Below are 25,825 nucleotides of genomic sequence, written 5' to 3' on the forward strand. Positions count from 1 at the left end.
ATGCTGATATGTTAGGGCATAGCAATTTATTTAAACTGGTTTGGGGACCATTGACATCTTCTATTTCTTCATTATAGTTGTCTTTTGTCTTTATTTGTTGTTTATTTCCATATACATCCAGGGAAGGGGGGAGGGGATATTTCTATCTTAATTTTAGCCCTTGAGTATTTACATCCAGGGTGGGTGGGAGGAGGGTGAGATTACTTTACTACTTTAAATAGGGTAAGGTTATTGAAAGAATCTATGTAGCTGTGTTTTTATTGATTAGATATTAGGTGGGTGGGTTAAAATGGTTGCTCATGTATGTCTGTAAGATGAATGTGCTTTTCTTGATTTATTATATGTTTATATACTTGTGTATTGCACTGTTGATATGTGGAAAATCAATAAAGATTTAAAATCTAAGACTTAGCCAAAAGGAAAGAGTTTTACCTCATGCAAAATTGTCATTTCTTGAATAAGACATTGACTATTTTTTCTGAGGCCCTCCAAGTGCCTACAAATCCAAAATGTGGCCCTGCAAAGGGTTTGAGTTTGAGACCACTGCTCTAAAAGTATCTGTGATCAATCTAGCTGCAGAGTTAATTAACATCTGCAGCATCCTCTATTTCAGTGATCTCAAACACGCGGCCCGGGGGCCACTTGCGGCCCGCCAGGTACTATTTTGAGGCCCTCAGTATGTTTATCATAATCACAAAAGTAAAATAAAACAGTTTCTTGATCATATGTCTCTTTAGCCATAAATGACAATATTATTGTTAAGACTTAGCCAAAAGGAAAGATTTATAAACTATGAAGAGTTTTACCTCATGCAAAATTGTCATTTCTTTAATAAGACATTAACTCTTTTTTTCTGAGGCTCTCCAAATACCTACAAATCCAAAATGTGGCCCTGCAAAGGGTTTGAGTTTGAGACCACTGCTCTATTAATATTATTTTAAAAAAGCTATTTTGAGGTTTGCTTGCATTTTATTCTTAAGTTTAATGTTCCTTTTTAAGAACATAAGAATAGCCATATTGGGTCAGACTAATGGTCTCTCTAGCCCAGTATCCCTTTTCCATAGTGGCCAATCCAGATCACAAGTATCTGGCAGAAACCCAAATAGTAGCAACATTCCATGCTACTGATCCAGGGCAAGCAGTGGCTTCCCCCATGTCTGTCTCAACAGTTCCTCTAGGAACTTGTCCAAACCATTTTTAAACCCAGCTATACTAACTGTTGTTACCACAACCTCTGGCAATAAGTTCCAGAGCTTAAGTATTCTTTGAGTGAAAAAAATATGCCCTATTTGTTTTAAATCTCGCTTGTTTTAAATCAAACTTGTGTCACTAAGGCTTGTAATGCTTCCTGGTTTCAAACTAAAACCTCTATCTATCCTATATGCCAAGGCTTCAGATACCATTGCTGGCTCCAAAGGATTGTAAAAATATTTCTGATTTATTCCCCCTCCTCTTCCCCAGGCTTCAGGTAGTAAATTCTTTACATTGGTTTTTGTAAATTTAGTCCTAGTGTTATGCCAACATAAAACTATTGAGATGGAATAATCTGGACCACATGAGCATTTGTTGCTTTAAACACAGCATGAAAAGTTTAGAAAAACGTGGGCACTAATTATTTTTAGAAGCCTGGGAAAATTATTTTACGGTTTACTTTGGTTCTGTTCTGTCCTGTTCTCCACCCAGTCTGGAGGATCTTTTTTGATTTTTCCATTCTGTTTTCTCAGATTGTAAAGGAATTTCCCCCTCCTTTATAAAGCTGCGCTAGTGTTTTTAGCACTGGCCACCACGGTAACAGCTCCGACGCTCATAAAATTCCTATGAGCATCCCAGCTGTTACCACTGCAGCCAGCAATAAAGACACTAGCATGACTTTGTAAAGGAGGAGGTTTGTCTTAAAAGAATGTTATAAATGTGGTTTCCTATTTAGTACCTGCAACATGAAATACATTCCCTCATTAATTTGGGAAGCTTTAGAACTATTTGCTTCTTTACAAGTTACAAAAGCCTATTATCTCAAAATACCAAGAGGTCTGATTGTATTTTAGTTATATGATATATGTTCTTCTCAGTGGTTGTCTGGCTTCTTAGTATCTTGTAATCCACTTTAGGCTACTAGTACAGGCAATATTATTGCCACAATTAGATTACTGCAATTCCTTTATAAAAGAATTTCAAAGAAATTACTGAAGAAGTTGCAACTTCTTTAGAATACAGCAGCAAGACTGATTTTTGGGGAGAGAGTTCCAAAAGTAAGGGCTAATGTAGCCAAATGCAAACTCACAGGACATAGTGAGGTGAAATTAAGAAAGGGAAAGGGCAAATAGAGTGTTGTTCATGGAATGAAGGGTGGGTGTGGCTTGGGACATAGGAAATGAGAAGATTGTTTACATAAGCAGGGTTAAGAGGAGAGCTACCTTTGAAGGCTGAGGCCTAGATTCTCAAAAAACTGTTAAAAAGCAACTGTCTGTTATAGCAGCCATTCTGATAGCGAATTTAAAAATGCAAGTCATTCTCCAAAAATGCTCATGTAAATGAGGTTGGCAGAGAGTAGCAAAGACTCGCTAAATTTGCATGTGCCCATGGCTGGTGATCGCAATGGGCACATGCACAGAAAAAAGCAACACTCCCCTCCCAAAACACAACTGCAGGAGAGATGTTCAATCTCTCCCGCTGCCACAACACAATGCCCCTCTCCCCCTGCAGTGGGAGAGATGCCACCTCTCTCCTGCTGCCAAGCAACCCCCGCTGGGGAGGGGAGGGGTTGCTTCAAAACAGCTTTTCTAGAAGTCTCTGACACTGCCATGCTGGGGTTTAAAACTGTGCTGTGACTGTACTTGCACCCCTGGCTGACACTGCTTTTAGAAAATCACTCGGCAATTTTTAAGAATCCACCAGAGTGCTCATTTCAATGCTGAAGAGCTCATTTGCATGTTAGTGTCGGAGACTGCTAGAAACCTCGCTAAAGACAGAGATAAGCCCTTTTGATAATCCATCGCTAAAATGCGTGCAGGCTAAACCATCAGAAAACAGTGTAGCGATGACGTTGTTTTGACAATCTGGTCCTAAGAGAAGAATTGTAAATTTGATTCTGGCATGAAGAAAAAGCCAATGCTCTTTATGGAGAAGGGATGTGGCACAATCAAACTGATGTGTGATTTGGAGAAGCTTGACAGCTGTAGACTATACTAGCTGAAGACACTTGGGTGTATACAGTCACACGTGACCCACAAGATAAAAAACCAAATAATGTATAAAATACAAATGATACCAAGCTTACATTGTAGTCTTGTAAGCTATACTTGGATTTTTTGTGACTTTTCTGCTTTTATATTTAAGACAGCCAGGACCCCCATAAGATCCCTGAGAAAGACATTTTTATTTTGCTGAAATACAGCCCGTGTTGGGTCATTTGTATTTTATACATTATTTGTTTTTTATCTTGTGGGTCACTTGTGACTATATTTACCCTTTGTGGATTGTTTTCAAGATTATTGTTTTTAAGTTATTTGGACACTTATTAAACTACAAACTGGTACATTCGATCTTCTGTTCCACAATCTTTTCATTGTTTTGCTATTCCATAATTCCCAGCAGCATGTGGAAGTTAACTCAGTCATGTTTGGTTTGTGCCAAGTGAGTCAATCACTTTCCTGTGTGTTCCTGTTGCAAAGTTTAGGCAACTCCAGACTGGTCGACAACTATCTGTACAGGGAATGGTTTAGCCCTCCAGACAAGGCCCTGAGCTCCGGGAGTTCCACAACCCGGACAAATTGCTGGGTTTTGGAAATCCCTCCAGGCACCCGGACATTTCTTTTAAAAGAGGACATGTCCAGGTTTTCCCAGACATATAGTATCCCTACCCTGGTCTTAACAAATAAAATTAACTTGCTGTTCCCCTTCCTAGCATCTGGGTGAACAAGGGGTTACATTCAGTTTCTTCCCTGTCCTGCCTTAACTTTATATTAAATTATTTATTTGTTCTTCATTCTGATCCTTGATGTTTTATCCCTCATCCCCTTTTTTTGTAGCATAAGAGTAGAGGACACATGCATGGTGTTATTTTGGAAGGCTTAAAAAGAGAGCAGATATGATTGAAGTCTACAAAATCCTGAGTGGAGTAGATCGGGTACAAGTGGATCGATTTTTCACTCCGTCAACAATTACAAAGATTAGGGGACACTCGATGAAGTTACAGGGAAATACTTTTAAAACCAATAGGAGGAAATATTTTTTTCACTCAGAGAATAGTTAAACTCTGGAATGCCTTGCCAGAGGTTGTGGTAAGAGCAGTTAACGTAGCCGGTTTTAAGAAAGATTTGGACAATTTCCTGGAGGAAAACTCCATAGTCTGTTATTGAGAAGGTCATGGGGGAAGCCACTGCTTGCCCTGGATTGGTAGCATGAAATGTTGCTACTCCTTGGGTTTTGGCCAGGTACTAGTGACCTGGATTGGCCACTGTGAGAACAGGCTACTGGGCTTGATGCACTGTTGGTCTACCCAGTAAGGCTATTCTTATTTTCTTATGTTTTTAATTATTCCTTTTTCAATCATAGGAGCAAGTCAAAGAGCCCAGATGTCAGTCTCATGATTCTCTTCACTGCTCTCTAAAGTTCCTTGTTGTTCCCATTTTCTAATTCTTCAGAAAAGCCATCTCCCTATATAACTCCACATTAAATATTTCGATGATGCTCACCTTCCTCCACCATATGATCTTCCCAAAAGGTGGGCTTTTCTGAATCTTGGCATTAGGCTCAAAAATGAGCTGCTACAGTACGTACAGAAAAGCCTAAGTTCTGCTGTGATTTCACATCCTGAAAGTTACTAGCAGGCTGTGAGTGTAGCAGCACTGTGTATGTTTAGGTTTTAATCTGTTTGATTAGCAGAATCAGCAGACCCAACATCAGGATTCTCTGCAAGTTCTCCTTTGGACATTGTGTCCTGTGGACTCATTTATTGCAGCTTATAATTTGTTTGCCTGTTCTGAAGCCTTACGTTAACTACATTAACTCTCAACTGCATTTAATTTGATTATTTTCTTAAGGCATTAAGATGGTTGTCTGGTTGAAGTATTATTATTATTATTTTTTTTTATTACCCAATCCAGTTTTGAATCATTCGCAAATACTGGAATATTATTTATGCAGAGTTCTAATCCAGCTGTGTATCAGTCCCTGAGATACCACTTGATTTTTAATTCACCAATTAGAACTATGAGAAGCAAACAAGAAAAATATCCACATCACAAAAGAGGATAAAATACAGGAAAAGGCGTACATACAGTGGGGAAGCAATGTGGCAGTCATTATATCTGCTGCCCTTGGACTGTCTTACCCTTTTTTTCCCTGAATTGTGTTCAAAATTGACCATAGGATTTTTCCTCTGACCCCAGCAATTTTCCTTGTAGGAGCCTATGGGATGCGTTTGTCACCAGGTTGGGAATCCCAGAGAGAGTCACAGGAAATGACTCAACTGCATTGATACAAGTGCCAGGAGAACCAATACCAAATTTCAGGCTTGAGACATCAATAAGCCAGCCAGTAGCAGAAGTGGCATTGCCAGAAGATGACTTGGTGGTGCCAGCAGAGGCAGGGGGATTGCCAACTCCTGCTGACAGTTTGGAGTAGTTGCCAACAATCATGCCTGAATGAGGTGTAGAAATGGAGGATTGTTTGGTGGTATGGACTTTACAGAAGGCTTAGATTTCAGTGGTTTCTTTAGCTGCAGACCAGTGCAACTCTTTAACTGTGACTTCTTCATGTCTTCATGTCTTACTGTTACCTCTGAATTTATATCTTGTGTGCCCAAATATTTTTTTCTATAGAGAGGAGCTGGCAAAATATAGGTGATTTGGGACAGGCTCTTTTTCCGCAAATTAATATTCTTAAAGAAATTGTGCAGGAACATGCTATGAATAAAATAATTTGCAAGAAAATGTTTGCCAGTTGCAAACTTCAATAGAGGATTTGGATGTTAAAGTTAAATCTGCTCAGAATTTAAATATTGCATTTACCAAGGAAATGGTTTCCTTAAGAAATAAAATTGAAGCCTTGGAAAACATCTCTAGGAACTGTAATTTATGTATGCACAGTATAATTAATTTTCTAGGGTATTTGATGGCAGAAATATTCAAAAAGTATCTGTTGGAAATATTCAAAGTACCTACAAGAAGAAAAACTGAAGGGGGTAAGCCAAAGCTGGGCCAGGCTATGGATTCATTAATTCATTAGTGGAATTATAAATATCAAGGTGAGATTTTTTCCTGCAACTTATAACATAAGCTTTGATTTGTAATAGAGATTTGCTACTTTCGGATCATTTTATTAAGCTGCAGTAAGTGCTAGAATGGGCTTACCACAGCTTAAAATGGAATACCACGGACCGTACTCAGAGGTTCTGAGGTAAATGTCACATTATTTTTTTATGGGGGGAGGGGTAGAGAGTGGGCTTTTCTATGCTAATCGATTAGTGCATACTAATTGATTAGCATAGGATTACTACTACTACTATTAATTATTTCTATAGCGCTACCAGACGTACGCAACACTGTACAGAGTCACAAAGAAGAAAACAGTCCCTGCTCGAAAGAGCTTACAATCTAAACAGCCATGACAGAAAAAACAGGATGTCATGGATACAGTTAAGGGGAATGGTTAATCAACTGGTTGGGATGGTGAGCCCTTACCTTCTACAAAATAGGTGTTGGTAAGTACTATCGTGGTAAATTTTTGAAATGGATGAATGCTAATGGTTATATAAATGCATGGCTAATAATGCAAAAATTGGAAAATTGGCCATTTTACTGCTGCAGTAAAAATGGCTTTAGTGTGTGTGAAAACCTAAAAAAGGACATAATAGGGCCACTTTGTACTGCAGCTTAGTAAAATGACCCCTATAGTTATTTTTCTTCAATATCATGATATTCCCTTTTTGGAAAATATTTTTAGGAAACACAGAGGAAAACGAGACAATTCCTGCTGTTGCATCTGGAAGTATTAATACAATTATGAACTTTTTTTTTTTCTTAAAAATATATGTAAATAGAGGAAGAGAGTGGTGGCAAAGATAAAACAGTAAGGCTTAAGAAAACTAATTATAATGAATGTACTAAGGGAACAATATTTTTATCTAGAGAGAATGAGGACAGTTTTCAGCTCCTTGATTTCGCCTGAGAAACTTAGGCAAACTTTTTCTCAGAAAGTTTTTCCACCTACCAGCCATTAATGCCTACTAGAACTGTTGGGAGATACTAGAGACATGCAGGATATACTGCAGAGGTCACAGCAGGCTCCAGATTGCTTGGTAGCCACTTTCAGAATGAGCATGTTGGGGTGACTTGGAGTTGAAATAAATTGCTTCCCTCATACTGGATGGTAGCATTGCATGCATGTGGTGTATTGTCCAATCAAATTTCAGATCAAAGAGGTCTGTGAGGAGTGGTGGTGGAGTTTTTATGACTATTAAGTTTTATTATCAAAATATTCAGATGATGGGAGGTAGCCCGATGACCTGAAAATTAATGGGGGGCAGCATGGCTTAAAGCTTCATCTAGTGTACCTAATCGTCTTGCAGTGACCCTCTCCCACCTCCCTTCTTTTCACGCAATAGGTTCTGTTGAAAGTTACATTGCTCAGGAAAAAGCCAAAATCTCACTGCTTTCCATTTCCTGGTTTCTTTCCCACCTTGAATGCAAGTTGTACGATGCAGTAGTGTGAAGAAAGGTGAATGAGTGTTTATGAAAGACTGCAGAATATTTGTGGATGATTGATACTGATTCTTTCAATGCTTTCTTCATTACTATTACTATCTCTTCCAAATGAGGATCATTGAAGATTATACACTCATTTACTCTTCTCTTCTGAATAACTGTAATTTACATATTGAATCATTTTTTCTTTTGCCAAATATAATTTTTGTGTTCAGAGCTATAGCAGCTTGCTTTAGAAACATGTTTTACTCTACTGATTAGGGACTACTTTGCAAGCACGAAACCAATGTTTCTCAAACCAGTCCTCAGCACACAACCAGGCACAGTGGCATAGTAAGAGGGGACAGACCGCCCTGGGCACAATCTTAGAGAGGGCGCTGGCACCCTATGGGCTCCTTTTACTAAGGTGTGCTAGCGGTTTTAGCGCATGCAGCAGATTAGCGTGTGTTAACCCCGCGCTACGTGGCTAGAACTAATGCCAGCTCAATGCTGGCGTTAGCGTCTAGTGCATGTGGCATTGTAGTGTGTGCTATTCTGCGTGTTAATGCCCTAACGCAGCTTAGTAAAAGGAGCCCTATGCCACTGGAAATACTGCTCAGTGAAATCAAATGAAACCACAATCACGTTCTTAAGTATGAGTTGTACTTAAGTCAGGTGCTTATTACTTGGGGACTGCCTGTATAAGAAATTGAATTTTTTCCTCTTTCTTTTAATCGTCAGAGGAAAAGGTCTAATTGCAATATTCCAATAAGCCCAGAAAACAAATACAGTCTGCAGTATTCACTGTAGGTGAACACAGTGGTATACCAGGGGTCGGGCTAGTCCTCCCCAGGTGCAGGGAGCTCACAGGTGCTGGAACGGTTGTGGATCTGCCTGCATGTGGCCAATCAGGCCTTAGGCCCTGCCCCGGTGCATCTGGGAAGAGTCTGGCCCGCCTCATTTTGATGGAGGTGGGCCTGCCGGCTGGACATTGGGAAGACGCAGCCAGCCAGCCAACATTAAAAGGTTAGAGGGGGGTCTGGGGAAGACTTAGAAGGGGTGGGGGTCCACATGTGTGTGGGGTGTGCTGGGGGGTCCCCAGCATCTGGATATCTATGGTGGAGGATGGCAAGGGTTTTCCAGCAGGAGGGATTGGGCATCCCTCCTGCCGCGATATTCAAGGGGGGAATGTTCAGTCAGGAGGGATTGGGCACCTTCCTGCCAGTGATCTTCAGGGGCGGGTGGGGGGTGTTCTGGCAGGAGGGATTGGACACCCTCCTGCTGGCAATCTTCAGGGGCAGGTGAGGGTGTTTCAGGCAGGAGGGATTGGGCATCCCTCCTGCCACGTTCGTTCAGGAGGATGGGACTGGAAGCCGCAGCCACTAAACTTATTGCGCGACAAGCTCAGCGGCCGTGCCTACAATGAACCTGATTATCTAACCGGCATCTGCAACATGGACGTCGGTTAGAGAATCGGGTTCACTGTAGGCGCGATTCTGTATAGGACACCCGTCGGCTTCTGAGACCGGGTATCCTATACAGAATCCGGCCCAAACTATCTAGGTCTATATATACTGTAGATATATTTTTTGTAATTGTGAGCCCTCCATAAATAGAAAAATATCTGCTGTACTTGGAGGGCTCACAGTCACCAAATAAGAGTTGAAGCGGGATTTGAACCTGAGTCCCTTGGTTTAAGATTCACTGCATAAACCCTTAGGCTGCTCATCTGCTCTGCATGTGGGAAGGGGTTTGTCTGTGTGGCTGTTTTTAAAGAATTCTGTCGTACAGATATCCATATCCTTTCTCTTCCCTTCATAATTTGAACATTCAAGTTTGGATGCCCATCACATGCATTTTTGAAGAGAAAACCTTAATGCATTTCCTATATGAAAACAAATGTGAGATGAATATCCAGTTCAGAAGTTCTGACTTGGACATCCTTTTGAAAATGTCCATGCATGTTACTATGTAAGTAATAATCTGCAATATGTTATATATTTTGAACCAATAAAGTATCCTTTAAGAATGCTAGCTGTCTTCCTTTTCTGGTTCTTTAAAAAACAAACCAACCCCTTAAATAACTTAAAAAGAAACCCCCTGAACTTTGTATTTTATTTTCATTGCAACTGTTAGGAAAGAAAGTGATTTAATCAATAGATCAGCAACTCAAAGGTCTAAATTTTTTTTTTTTTAACAAAGTAAGATTTCTTTTGTGTTGAAGAGCCACTTCTGGGCAATTCTTCATACGTGAACTATTTTGAGTTCAAGTTAAGGGTGGCTGAGCAATTCTTGTGTAGAAATCTGGCTGAACCTCATGTCCCTGTTTAATATAAAACTGGCTTGGTGCCTGCCCCCTCCTCCCATTGCACACATCTGTAGCAGTCTGGATTCTTCTCAAAAATGTGATTTCTAAAAATATGTATTTATTATTTTCTAAAGAGAAGGAATCCCAGTATCAAGATCTGACATGCACATTCTTGTTCGTGGCCAGTGAAATTACACCCATAGGCCTGTGAAGCCTTCTGCTGGCATGAACTTTCATGCAGAATGAAATCATGACGAATCCATTAATTTGATAAGGGGTACAAATGATTGTGATAAAGAAACAATGGAGAACAAGCAAAATTTTGCTTTGAGTTAAATTTTAAATTTTAAATAATTTAACAACCTTTCTATATATGCAGAAACTTCTCTCGCCTTCCCTATTCCCTCATCCAGTATCTGTCTTTCTTTCTTGCCCGTGTTGCTGCTGCCCTACCTCTTATCAGACCCAGGCTAAAGCTGAAAGACACAGAAAAAATGGTAAAACTAGAGGGCATAATTTGAGGTTACTGGGAGGAAGACTTAGGAGCAATGTTAGGAAATTCTTCACGGAGAGGGTGGTAGATGCCTGGAATTCTCTCCCGAGGGAAGCGGTGGAAAGGAAAACGGTGATGGAATTTAAAAAAGCCTGGGATAAAAATATAGGATCGCTTCAGGAAAGGATCCAAGATGGCGTCTGATACCTGCTGACTGGAGAGATGCTGTAAGTATCATCTACTGTTTGTGTCGATTTTCCTGTCTGTTTTTCCACGATGCCGAAGAGACGGGGTAAGAGGTCTGCTGCGGCCTTGCGGCATTCCGAAAATCCCCCTCTCGCTACCATCGAGCAATTTTTGCAGTGTCTTCAGAGGGAGCCTTCAATCTTGGAGAGTCGCCCACTGGACCCTGCAGCGCGGAGTGATGCAAACCCGGAAGTCCATGGGCTAGAAACCACTCTGAGCCTCAACCAAAGGAATCCACCTCCCCCACCGCTGAGTGCTAGCTCACCAAGCGAAGGGAGTGAGCCAGAAGTAGCAGCCCGACCAAGAGGCTGAAACATCTGGGAGCCAGCTAGGAGAGGTCTCGATGGATTTTTTTAAATCCAGAGACAGCACCAGTGGGATAGAAGACCAGTGGGAGGAGAAAGTCAAGATCAGCAGATAGAAGGCAGTCAAGGTGAGCTGACTTCAATTTTACATGAACTTTCCTTTCAACCTGAAAAACCGGCTGAAGTGACTCTTGATTCAATATGGGACTTGGTTTCCAAGCTAGGAGACTCATTAACTAAACAGATTAAAGAAGGTGAAAAGAATTTAGGAACTCATAAACAAATAATAGAAGAAAATAAACAAGATATTTCCAATGTGAAAGTAAAAGTAGGAGAAATTGAAAAAGAAGTGATAATGATTAAACAAGTTCAATCCACAATAATAAAAGACAATCAGATTATTAGAAGAAAATTGGAGACAATGGAAAATAGTTATCAAGCCAATAATCTGCGCTTGCTGAATTTTCCAAAAGTTCCGTCTATAAGTCTAAGGGAAATGATAAAAAGGTACTTCATGGAGATTTGAAATATCCCCAAGGACTCAATACCTCCCTTTACTCGGGTGTACTATTTGCCTTCTAAAGTATTGGAACAGCAAGCGGAGGATCAGAAACAGGTCAAGCAAGAACCTCAATTAGATTTAACAGCAATTTTGGAAATATCTGATAAAGATTTGGCTAAATCAGCAACTCTTCTATTTTCTGTGGCATTATTGTCAGATAAAGAATGGATATTAAAAGTGTTTTAAAAAATAAATACAAGGAGTTCCTAGGCTTGAAAATTCAAGTTTTTCCATATGTTAGCAAAGAAACTCAAAATCGTAGACAACAATTTCTTTTATTGAAATCAGGTGTTGCTCAGTTGGGCGGTATTTTCTTCTTGCGTTTTCCATGTAAATGTATAGTAAGGTATCGTGATAATAAATATGTGTTTTTTGAACCGGCCCAACTTACAACTTTCTTGATGCTGAAACGCCTGGAAAAGGAAGGAACAGCGGACTAGCTTAATAGAATATAAGCTCCTTCATCCAGTCACTAGATACCTTTTTCTTGCATAGAATTTATCTTTCGAATTTCCTTAATATTCACTCATTAACTCTTGGATCAAAATGAGGACTTGAGATTGTTTGAATAGAGAAGTTTAAATCTTGCACAATCATACAATCTTTCTGTACAAAATGTTTGATTTTGTTAAAATATAAAATTGATAAATAAATAATGGGGAAAAAAATATAGGATCTCTAATTAGAAAACGAAGGATGTAAATTAACTAAGGCTGGTATTGGACAGATCTGCACGGTCTGTGTCCCATATATGGTGATTCGGTATAGGATGAGCTGGGGTGGGGTTGGCTGAGGTGGGCATCAATGTGAACTCCACTAAAATGGAACATGAAGATGTTACTGGACAAACTTTATGATAGATATCCTGCATGGTATGGTGGGTGGGGTCCTGGTCACTTTATTGGTCAGACTGGATGGACCATGTTACTGTATATAAAATATCTGGTATTGCATGGAGAGCAAAAATAGGCCAAAGCCTTACAAAAAGGGTGTTTGGATTTGCTGAGTCACATTGGGACATTCAGCAACATTTCTTGCTGAGGATGTATTCAGTTTTATTTTCTTATGGCAGTGAATTAATTTGTATCCAAAATATGAAATATGAAATCTGTATGGAAAGAGAAAGAAGTAACACATTCTGAATTAGTGTAGGAAAAAAAACTATATGAAAATGCATAATAGCAAATTATTTTATAATTGTTTATTCATGTTCAGTTTTTTACATTTAAATATATTAAATTAAAGCCAGATTTTCTTAATTAAGATAATATACAGTACTTCAGGGTTAACTACAATTTGCTGTTCACTTAGACCAGCTATTGTATAGTTATGTTAATTGTATGAAGAGAGATAATGCTTTGAGTGTCTTAATTACAAGGGAAAAAAAGACATTTAAATATGAATAAGTGAATGCAGAGCTGCTTTTTCTGTTCAAATGTATGTCTTTTGAAAGCTCCAGAAACAACTGTCACCAGAGCGTCCCGAGGTCTCTCTTCTATCTGTGAATGGAGATAGGAAATGAACTTTCTTTACCTTATAAATCATGACATTCATATAAGCCCGCCACAATCATGATGCTGTTTTGTGTGTATAATATTAAATGTTTGTTGTGTAAAAGACATGAAGTGTCATCCTTTTCTAACATGCAAGAATGTGTGTTTTACTGACTGATATGCAAGTGTAATCCAATATAATGTTGTCCCAAGTTTATGACAGATACTTGACATATGTATGTGTCGCTGGCTGGTACTTACGTTCCTTCTTACTTACTCATGAGCATACAGTTCAAAGACGATGTGAGATTTTTTTTCTGTCTTTTTTTTTTTTTGGGGGGGGGGAGGATGTTACATTTTATAAGAGAGGAGGATTGAGAAAGGACAATCTGTTTGCAATTATAGCAGGACTAGGGTTGTGCAATTCGTTAATATAAACCATGCCTGCTTTCTATGGGGCCAAATACAGTTAGCCAGTTCTAATTCTCAGCAAGTAAAGAAGCCCATGCAAGAATATTCCCACCGTTCGGTCATGTACCCACTGCTCTCCCCTAGGAGTGAAGAGTTCACTATTCATTCTGTGCTTGCATCACCCTTTCCAACATGTTCCCACTGATACATTAAAGGAATTAATTGCTCATAATGATCTCACCATCTGTTAACAGAGGTTCATACCTACAGGCTGGTGGCATGTGGTGGTCTTATTCAGCAATCAATAGGAAATGCTGGGAGAACTCTTTCCCACATTGCCTTCCATTGCAGCCTGAAAAGGGGAGGAGGGCTCAGTGTTGGCCATCTGCTCCTTGTCTTTCTGTGAGAGACCCTGATGCAGTCCAGCACGGCTCTGATCCGACTCCAATCTGATTGGAATGTGGCTGATCTGAGAGCCTCTCAAAGCTCTGAAAGTGAGTCAAAAGGAGATCCCCATTGTCCCACATGGCTGAAAGAAAATGATCACTTTAAAATTCATAACTCCCAGGTGCCTGCCATCTATTCATGGGAAAAACTCTCTGAACTTCTCTTCATTAAACAGAGGAGAGGGACTTTTGCTCAAAAGCGAGAGAAAAGGAAGTAGCTTGTGGGAATGTGCAGGGGATTTTCAGGCTAAACAAATGAGGAATTTGGAATTTTTGTTGGTATTAAAGGACAGTCATTATAGCACTGAACTCCTTTTTCTTTTCTCTGCCCATCTGTATTCAAGCATGCTAAAGATTTTTTTTTCAAGAACAAGTTGTGTTTTTGTAACACGCTCTTGTTAGAGCAATGTCCTGTTCACCTGCTATTTTTTTTTCATTCTCTGCAGTTTCCTTTGCTTTTTGTGTTTTTATCATTTAATGTTTGATGACATCTTACTGATGAACTTATAATAATAATAATAATTATTATAGTTATAGTGCCTGATTCATCAAGATACTTTCCTATAGAAGAAAAACCTTAAAGATTACAGTGACACAGTAGATATCGGAGATAAGCACCATTTGCCCTTCTCAGCCTATTCAGTTGCCCTTACCTGCATTATTTTTCTATTTCCATAGTACCTCTGCCCTCTGAGCTAAAGAAATCAACCAGCTGTCAAGGATGTCACTTTTTACTTTTTACATTTCACTGGAAAGTAAAGTCAGGTCATTCTGCTGCCCCTGCTAAAAGACCTCTCACTACTACTTGCTGGTTGACCTCAACTTGTCACCTCTTCCTAAGATCCTGACACAGTCCTACTCCCACTCAATACAAGCAAAAAAAATAAAAAATAAAAAAGTCATTCTGGGTATATGGTTATATGCATCATAGCCAACTCAGACAATCCCATTTGTTTATTCTGTTTCTTACCATCCCCTATTCCAGGGGTAGGCAATTCCAGACCTCAAGAGCCACAGGCAGGTCAGGTTTTCAGGATATCCACAATAAATATGCATGAGATAAATTTGAAACTCAAGGAAGCAGTACATGCAAATCCATCTCATACATATTAGAAGAGTTTGTCTCCTACTAGTTGCACTTAGGAGGTTGGTTCCTAGATACTCATGTGCATAATTTGTTGTTCAATGTTAAATTGTTAGTTGTTATTAATCATTGTTCTTTTATCATAAATTATAGAGCAGAACAGAATATGGTTAGTTGTCAAGTAAGTTCCTCATGCCCCTCCTTTTCTTTTCTTCTGTTTTAGTGGAGTTTGATTGCTTTGGTACTATCCGAAGAGGGAGCTATTCTTCACTGCAGAAGGGGAGGAGTTCAAAGTTTTTTAGTGACTCCCTTCTATAGATTTGTGACTAATGGGAAGCAACAGCTATGGTACAGAATCCTATGTCTTCTATTAGAAAGAAGATTAGCAAGGTAAGAACCTAATATTTCAATTGAAAAATAACACCCTTTCCTATAAGGCAACTTGTCCTACTGTATATTAGGTGGTTTTGTGCTGCCGGGGCTAATTAATTTTGCAGGGCTTCTCATTTTCATCCCTTCCTTTGTATGTGTTGAGTTTTAAAATCAGTTTTAAGACTATATAATGAGCTTTTAACTCTCCCCCAACTCATCTAAAGTTGGCCTATTTTCCATTTACTCTTTAATTAAAAGGTAAGGGTATGGTTTAAGTGTTAACTTTCTGATCTGTGGTAGGACTTTAAGAACTCCCAATGCTCACTGCCGAGTGTTTCAATCTATAAGATCTTCTTTAGGGGAATAATTACTATCACTGCCAATCTGCAACAAATACATAAAATATAAAACTCATTCATGCAATGTTAATACACAGCTTCTTTATTTAGAATGACCTCATTGATATATTAAACCTATGGTTCCCAACCCTGTCCTGGAGGACCACCAGCCAGTTGGATTTTCAGGATAGCTGTAATGAATATGCATGAGATAGATTTGTATATAATGGAGGTGATAGGTATGCAAATCTGCCCCATGCATATTCATTAGAGTTATCCTGAAAACCTGATTGGCTGGTGGTCCTTCAGGACAGGGTTGGGAACCACTGTATTAAACCAAACCCAATGTCAAAAACCAAAAATATTAAAAGAAAACAAGAATATGTATCTTATAGATTATAACATTAGGATGGGAGTAAGCATTAGGAGTTGTTAAAGTCCTGCCAGAGCTGGAGTTGATATCAACTGTTTAAGTCGGTGCCAACCTTGCACACATCGTGGTCCTTTGAATATACTGATTTTGCTATTATTAGTAGAATGGAAAACGCCCCCATTATTCCATTTATGAATCTGCAATTGCCATCCCCCTGCAAATGTTTATCCCTATCCTCTGTGCTAATGTAACCTCCCCATCACCATATCTACCTGCAACATAGTATCTAACACTTATTGATGTAATGTAGCTACTTTCCCCCTAACTTCCTTATGGACCTCTTAACTTGTAAATCACCTAGAACCTGTACTGGATAAGTGTGATACAGAAATTCAGATTAGATAACCCCTTCCCCCCCAAAGGAGAAAGGGAATAGGAACCCTCATGTTTCTGTAGATTTGTCTCTGCTAAATCTTAGATACTGGAGAAGAGGCCCTGAGATGGATACTAGCAATGTCCAAGGCAGGAATCAGGTGAATCAAAAGTCTAGACATGATAGGCTGTACAGAATCCTATGTCATCTATCATAAAGAAGATTATCAAGATAAGAACCTAATCTTTCATTCTGTAGTGAAGACATAGGATTCTATACAATAGCTGATGTAGCAAAGCAGTGCCAGACATCTAGGGAGGGACAGATGAGCCTGAGAGATCTGCCTCTTTGGAGGTGTATCAGATCCACATACCAAGGTTGAAAGGGCTAGTCTGGAGTTACCAGAATCACCTGCACCTGGTGGTTCACTATTCTGCAGATGATCCAGCCCACCATGGCCCATGGTGAAAACACATAGAGCAAAAGTTCGGTGGGCCAGGACTGAATGAGGACATACAACCCTGCGCTTCCTGTAGAAGCAATCTGGCTTTGCATTCTTGGCTTTGGACATGAGATCCATGTCTGGACTTTCCCAATGCTGTACAATGAGGGTGAACATCTGCCTGCTGAGAAAATCAGCCTGGACATTTTCTACTCCTGCTACGTGGGCAGCCGAGAAGGCTTGAAAGTGAGCTTCTGTGTACTGGTATAACATCTGTTCCTCCAGGTGTAGGGGAGCGCTTATCGAGCCTTCTTGTCTGTTCATATAAGCTATCACTGTGGCATTGTACAAAAACACTCTGACTGCTTTCTCTGAGAGGAAAGATTGTAACTCCTTTAGCACCAAACAAATGTTTTTCAGTTTCAGATGATTTATGAACCACTTGCTTTCCGATGGGGTCCACTTTCCCTGGAGTGAGCAACCACAGCACTGGGTCCCCAGCCAGTGGTTATGAGGGTCATCAATGAGGTGATTCTGAGAGGCTTGCCCCTTGATAGGGCTAGATGTCTTCATTCAGCCCTGGCCCACCAAACTTCTGCTCTATGTGTTATCACCATGGGCCATGGTGGGCTGGATCATCCGCAGAATAGTGAACCACCAGGGGCTGATGATTCTGGTAACTCCAGACTGGCCCTATCAACACAGGGTCTCCACAGCCTGTATTGAAGCCTCTGATAAAACAGCAGGTGAGCCAACTCTCAGGGGAATGGACCCTTAGCTCCTGAAGGGATACAAAGCAGGATGGCTCTACAGGTTCTCCAAGAGATTGGCAACAGTCTGCCCATGTGTGACTGCATCCTTTCCCTGGCAGAGTAAGCCCAAGAAGGAAAAATCCAAAAGTGACAGCAAAAATACCCGAAAATAATAAAAGAAAGCAGAGCAGAACACACTTTCTGAGCTTGCTTCAAGAACGAAAAACTGAAGAGGGAGCTGTTCTCCACTGCAGAAGGGGAGGAGTTCAGAGTTTTTGAGTTACACTCTTCTGCAGATTCATGACTAATGGGAAGCAACAGTTATGGTATAGAATCCTATGTCTTCTCTACAAAAATGAAATTATTCAGCACACTTTTTTGCTGCATGCCAGTGAATAAACCCTACCTGAATTAACACACAGCAGATATTACTCATATACCCTCTCTTCCCCACTGGCCCCACTCCCAACTTGAGACAGTTTCTTTTCTGCTAGATTCAAGCTGCACCTTCCATTTCCACAAAGGCTTTTTACCTAGGGTTACCAGATTTTACAAGAGTAAAATATGGACACGTGGCCCTACCCACCACCCCACCCATTCCCACCCAGTTCTATTCAAGTCATGCCCCATTCCATCCTAGCCCCCCCCAACCTCTTCTTGAGCTCAGAACTGCTTTTGGAGGGCCTCTAAGGTATGACGTGATGATGTCACATTCATGAGCCTTCACATACGTGTCACATACATGAGCCTTCACATACATGTCCTTCAGACATGGCCCTGAGCTCAAAGCTTTTTTAAAAACCTGGACAAAGTGTCAGGTTTTGAAAAGCTGTCCGGACGCTTGGACAGTCCTCTAAAAAGAGGACATGTCTATGTAAATCCGGATGTCTGGTAACACTATTTTCTCCACCACTATTACCAGCTCCTCCTCCTGCCCCATACAATAAAGAATACAACAAAGAAAGAAAAAAAAATGTTCTGGGAAACCTGGCCCATGAGTATCTCTCCAAGGCATACAAGTGAAACTTCATCTAATCCTCAAGTTTGCAAAGTGTGTAACATTTGTAACGGCAGCAACCCACACTCTTGTGGATCAATCTAAGAGATACCCCATTATCCCCTCTGTAAAGAAATCCCAGGTAGAAAGAAGAGCTGAAAGGCCCATGAGCTTCCTTCTACCCCCCTCCCCCCAGGGTTCCCCCTTACCTCAAGCCCTGAATGTGGAGTTTCACTGTTTATCTCTGTTGCCAAAGACCAGCTGCTTATACCCTTCTCCAGCGTATACAGATTTAAGTTGTCCAATCTCTTCTCATCCGTCTTATGACACAAACCCTGTACCATTTTTGTCACCTTCCTCTGAATCTCCTTATTCTTTATGTCCTTGAAGAAATACAGCTTCCTCAGTACTTCAAATAGGGCTTCACCAATGCCTTCTTTCTTCTGCTGGTTATACCTTTGTCTATGCAGCCTTGTCATATTCACCGACTTGAAATACTTAGACACTATCACCCCAAGGTTTTTCTCTTGATCCATGTGTGCCAGTCTCTCACCATTTAGCATATACTGCTCTTTTGGATTATAACATCACTTTGCACTTCTTTGCATTCAATTTTAACTGCCAAACATTCAACCATTCTTCTAATTTTTGTAGATCTCTTCTAATATTGTACTCCCTCTGGGAAGTCCACTCTGTTGCAAATCTTGGTGTCATCTGCAAAAAGGCAAGCTTTTCCTTCTAACCCTTCAGCAATATTGTTCACAAATATGTTGAATAGAATCAGCCCCCTGAGGCATTCTACTACATACATTTCTATCCTCTGTTTACCTCTACCCTGTGCCTTCTGTGTCAGTCAACCAATTCCCAATCCAGCTCACCACTTCTAACTTTAGTGTGCTGGCTCAAATTCTAAAAGTGGCACTGTAATCTGCAGGCGCCTGAAAAAATGGCGCCGATAGCATGTCACTCAGATAACAGCACCGTTTTTAGAATCGTAGCCTGCATTGAAGGTAGGCGCTGGAAATGTAGGCCAGGGTTAATTTTATTTATTTATTTAGCCAGTGGCGTACCTAGGGTATGTGGCACCCGGGGCCCATCATTTTTTGACACCCCCCCATGTAAAAAAATATTTTTTTGTAATGACCATGAAACGGAATAAATGGTCAGAATAGAAACAGGCAGTGAAAATTTTCTTATATTCCAAACATAACATAACATAAATTATGTCTGAATTGTCATGACATCAGAAGTACATATGGAGTAGTTGCAGGTGATGCTTGGGACAGTTCTGATTGTGTTAGTTCGGTTTTATGTGTTTTTTGAATCGAAGGGTTTTTATTTCTTTTTGAAGGTTTTGCAGTATGTGGTCGATGTCAATTGGTTGTAGGGTTGGGGGTCGAGTGTTGCAGCTCGAATGGCTAGGAGGTTGTCGAACAGTTTTTTTCTTTTGACGTTTTTGGTTGGAGGGTGTGTGAATGGTGCGTGAGTTCTCCAATGTCTGGTTGAGGTGGATTGAATTATTTAGCTGAAGAAATTAGTTACCCCCTCATCCCACACACATTAATTCTCTTCCATTTTTGTTCCCATTATAAAAAAACACTGATAAGTTCCCAGAAAAAAAATACATTAAAATAAGAAGTGAAAACAAAGGCCCCTACAGATGAGAACATAACATAAGAATAGCCTAACTGGGTCAGACCAATGGTCCATCATGCCCAGTAGCCCATTCTCATGGTAGCCAATCCAGGACACTAATACCTGGTCAAAACTCAAAGAGTAGCAACATTCCATGCTACCGATCCAGGGCAAGCAGACACTTCCCCCATGTCTTAATAACAGATTATGGACTTTTCCTCCAGGAATTTGTCCAAATCTTTCTTAAAACCAGCTACACTATCTGCTTTTACCATAACTTCTGGCCACTTCATTTTTAAGTTTAGATCTTTCCTTTCAAACAGAGACCTTGCTAGATGTCAAATACAGCACAAGATAACTTCACATGGACTTAGCTGTGCAGGAAATGTGAATCTCCTCATACACCCACCATATAGTGCAAAAATGTGCAAAGGTCTGTTTTTTTCTTTCGATCACTACATAGCCTAATGCCACACAAGCAGCGCTGTTACAAACATATTCTTTAGGTCAATGCTAAGGATAACAAAGTTTCCTTCCTTGGACCAGAAGGAGATATTGATAAACCACTGGAAGAGATCCCAAAACAACACCCAAAGACCCACTCAGTGTGTGAACCAGTTGAGTGGAGTGGACTAACTGGGGGGTGGAAATGGGCCTGGAGTTTGCTCAACAGAATTTCCCAGACCACCTCTTCCTCTCAACACATTGACACGCTGCCACCACCACCACTAGGAACACCTCACTGGGTAGGCCAGCTATGCTATAAACTTTATAAAACACATTATTATATTTTCTTATAAAGCACATATTTTAACTGAACTCTCTGACAACCTCAGCCTTTCCATTCACAAAAATAGAAGGAAGAAAAGTTCCCATTTCCTGCTGTCTCATGTCCCCGGCCTATACAATATTTTTTTTCTGCAGACCCTTCAAAAGTCTGACCAAATCCTCGTTTCACTTGCATTATAAAGTACTGAGGATGCCATCTCTCCCCAATCCCAGGTCCTAAAGTCTAAGACAGTAGCGCAAACTAATGCTGCCAGATTCAGGAAAAAAAATTTTGATTCGATTCAGCCTATTGAATTGGTTTTTCAATTCGATTTTCCTGCCCAGTTGGGTGATTTTTTCAAAACTCCTGGTGGGTTTTATAGCTTTTTCACCCCCTTTGGCTTCTCCTAATCATACTGGCGCTGTGGTGTAAATAAAATAAAGAAACAAAAAGGACTTTTCCTCTCTCTGTTAAATCCTAGCTCACGTTTGCAGTCCAACACCTGCTCTGGCAGGATACACATTTCAAATCTGACATATTATAATCACAAAACAGAAAATAAAACTAATTTTTCTACCTTTTGTTGTCTGGTTATATTTCAAATCTTGTTGGTCCAAGGCTCTGGTTTTCTTCTGATAACTTGGGGTCTCCTTCTTTCTTCTTTCTGCATGCTAACCATCCATCTTCCAACTCTGTCCTCCCTTTCCATTTCCCTTCCCTCCCCAGGAAGTCTGGTATCTTTCCTTTTTTTCATCTCCCTCCACAGATCCACCTTTTCTTAACTACCCTTTCATCCGGCATCTCTCCCTCCTTCCCCACCACCCGAGTCCACCATCTCTCCCTTTCTTTTCCCAATTACCCTCCTATCCAGTATCTCTATCCCTCCTCCACACCATCCCTTGTGTCCAATTTATCTCCCTTTCTGTTCCTTCCCTCCCTAAATCCCATGGTCCATTATCTCTCTCCCTCTCCTCTATTTTCAGACCCATTATTTCTTCCTCCCCCCCCCCAAAGTATGGCATATGCACGTCTCTTTGAACACCCCCTTCCCTCCGTGTACTTCTAAACCAGGGTCCCCCCCAAAGGCCTGTCCCCCCTTAAAGGTCTGCCTGTCCCCCCTTGAAGGCCTGCACCCCCCTTGAAGGCCTGTCCCACCTCCTTGAAGGCCTGTCCCCCCCCCCTTGTAGGCCTGTCCCCTCCTTGAAGGCCTGCCTGCCTGTCCCCCCCTTGAAGGCCTGTCCCCCCCTTGAAGGTCTGCACCCCCCCCGAAGGCCTGCACCCCCCTGAAGGCCTGTCCTCCCCTCCTTGTAGGCCTGTCCCCCCCTTGTAGGCCTGCCTTCCTGTCCCCCCCTTGAAGGTCTGCACCCCCCTGAAGGCCTGTCCCCCCTTGAAGGCCTGCACCCCCTTGAAGGTCTGCACCCCCCCGAAGGCCTGAACCCCCCCGAAGGCCTGCACCCCCCTTGAAGGCCTGTCCCACCCCCTTGTAGGCCTGTCCCCCCCTTGTAGGCCTGTCCCACCCCCTTGTAGACCTGTCCCCCCTTGAAGGCCTGCCTGCCCCCCCTTGAAGGTCTGCACACACCCCCAAAGGCCTGTCCCCCCCCTTGAAGGCCTGCCTGTCCCCTCCCTTGAAGGCCTGTCCCCCCTGGAAGGCCTTCCTGCCTGTCTGTCACCCCCCTCCTCCTTGAAAGCCTGCCTGCCTGCCCGCCCGCCCCACCCCGAAGGACCGCTCGCCCCCTGGCCTCCCCGCACCACTATGAAGCAGCACTACCTATGCTGCCGGCCTTGCCGTTCATTTCCCCCCCACCACCCCCGAAGGACCGCTCGCCCCACTGACCTTCCTGCACCACCTATGAAGCAGCCGCAGCAGGATCGCGACGTCAGCGATCTCTGCGCTGCTTAGGCGCTGCTTCCTGCGCCGCGTTCCCGCCCCTCCTCTGACGTCAGAGGAGGGGCGGGACCGCGGCGCAGGAAGCAGCGCCCAAGCAGCTCAGGTATCGCTGATGTCGCGATCCTGCTGCGGGCTGCTTCACAGGTGGTGCAGGAAGGTCAGTGGGGCGAGCGGTCCTTCGGGGGTGGTGGGGGGGGAATGAACGGCAAGGCTGGGAACACCCCCTCATGGCTGGCACCCGGGGCGGACCGCCCCTCCCGCCCCCCCCTTAGTACACCACTGTATTTAGCCCTCCCTCCCAAAAAGAGCTCTGAAGGGGTTACAAGAGAACATTCATAGTATGGGTAGGACAAACTTTAGTGAGAAATACAGACTTTACAACATTTACAGTATAGACAAAGGGGTTTAGATTACAGCATTTACAGTGTAGACATAACATATAGAGTTAAACATACAGACTTAGTGGACATGGGGTGGATTAAATTGCAGCGATTTCAGTGTAGATATAAAATGAAGGTAAAATGAAGGTAAAATAGGTGGGTGCAACTTTGTTGTTGGAGAATGTGGTAGTAATTCTGATTATATTTGCAGTGGCATGTGAGTTTTAGTGAGATTTCGTTTAGGTGGTGTCTTTGAGATCCATCCGTGAGGGGTATAGCCGCGGGTCTACATTTCTGGGTCTACATTTCCAGCGTCTACTTTTGACATCTATCTTTGACGTAGAATTATGCTTAGTGGTACCAAACGTCAACCCCACCTATAACCACACCTCTTTTGACTTTTGGCGTGGCTAAGCATCTGCGTATACACAATCCCGGTGCCATGTTTTGTAAGCACCTCATGGCACCTACTTTATTCTTTTACTTTGTTTTTAATGGCACAGTCAATTACCACGTCTTTAATAGCCAATTAAAACAATTAACTTAGGCGTCTACCAGCACCTTCCAGATGGCGCAGAATAATCTGGGTCGTTAGGGTTTTTTTTATGAGCCTCGTATGAGGGACAATGTTAAAAGCCTTACTGAAATCCAAGTAGACTATGTCTACTTGCTATTCCAAAGGTGAAATCACAATATTCCAGAACATCGAAAGAACAGCAGGCCTTTCTAGCTTCAAATAAGGTCAGTGTTCATAACTCCACATTAAAAAATGGGATTCATGGCTGAGTAGCAAGGAAGAAACTGTTGCTATCCAAAAATAATATTAATGCTCGACTCACATCTGCAAAAAACAAAGCTAAAAACCCCCCAAACACCTGGATGATCCCCCAAATCTTTTGAGATAATATTCTATGGATAGATATGCCAAAATGAAACTATGTCTGGTGTAATGTGAACACACGAGGGAGTCGTGAGGGCAGGATGTTAAGAGATCAGCCAAGGGTGTATGGTTTAAAAAATCACTTTATTGATGGATATGCCGCAATGGCTCAAAAGACTCGACACTGGCAGTGTTTTGGCTTTTGTGCCTTTATCAGGAGTCTGGCTTGAATGTGGCACATGTATATGTGCACTTGGGTAAACGCGCTGTATAGGTGTCAATAAAAGCAAAATAGAAACTAGTGTCCAAAGCGAAACTCAAGATCACTGGTAGGCCTGTCCTTGGCTTCCGATTCAGTGGCATAATGTGAATACAGAATGCCACAGTAAAACATCAAATCTTTGTTGATTTTCATTCCTGAACTGCTAATTCCATATCCTGCCACAACATCTCTATTGAGTTCAAGTTAGAACTTTTCATCAAATAATAATACTTTTAATCAAGATGTACTTATTAAAAGCTCGTCGCAAGCAGTGAAGATAATAGAGAAATGTCTCACCATGCCATTGGAAACTACTCTTCATGTACCTATGTGGACTAATAAGCTTATTAGAATCCAAGGGAAGATGATGGAGTGGCCACTGTGGCATATGGTCAATTCATCATATAAGGAAAGATGGTAGAGGCACTGATAAAGGACTGCATCATCGATCACTTTGATGGACACAAACTGATTAGGACCAGCCAGCACGGCTTCAGCAAAGGAAGATCTTGCTTGACAAACTTACTGCACTTCTTCAAAGGAGTAAATGGGCAGATAGACAAGGGTGACCTGGTTGACATCGTATATCTAGATTTTCAGAAGGTGTTCGACAAGGTTCCACATGAACGTCTAGTTTGAAAAATTGCGAGCCATGGAATCGAGGGTGATATACTCACGTGGATTAAAAACTGGTTGGCGGATAGGAAATAGAGAGTGGGGGTGAATGGACAATACTCAGACTGTAAAAGCGTCACGAGTGGAGTGTTGCAGGGTTCGGTGCTTGGGCCTGTGCTCAACATATTTATAAATGACCTAGAAATTGGCATGACGAGTGAAGTGATTAAATTTGCAGACGATACAAAGTTATACAGAGTAGTAAGGACACAGAAGGATTGCAAAGACCTACAAAGAGACATAAATATGCTTGAGGAATGAGACGTGAAATGGCAAATGAGGTTCAATGTGGATAAGTGCAAGGTGATGCATGTCAGTAACAAAAATTATATGCACGAATACAGGATGTCCGGTGCTATACTCGGAGAGAGCTCCCAGGAAAGAGACTTGGGAGTACTTGTAGACAAGTCAATGAAACCATCCGCACAATGCGTGGCAGAGGTGAAAAGGGCAAACAGAATGCTAGGAATAATTAAGAAGGTGATTACAAACAGATCTGAAAAGGTTATCATGCCGTTATACTGTGCCATAGTACACCCCCACCTGGAATACTACGTCCAACACTGGTCGCCGTACATCAAAAAGGACTTAGTACTACTCGAAAGGGTCCAGAGAAGAGCAACAAAAATGGTTAAGGGACTGGGGGAGTTGCCGTA

This window comes from Geotrypetes seraphini, chromosome 2, assembly GCF_902459505.1.
Source record: "Geotrypetes seraphini chromosome 2, aGeoSer1.1, whole genome shotgun sequence".
In the NCBI taxonomy this organism is placed as follows: Eukaryota; Metazoa; Chordata; class Amphibia; order Gymnophiona; family Dermophiidae; genus Geotrypetes; species Geotrypetes seraphini.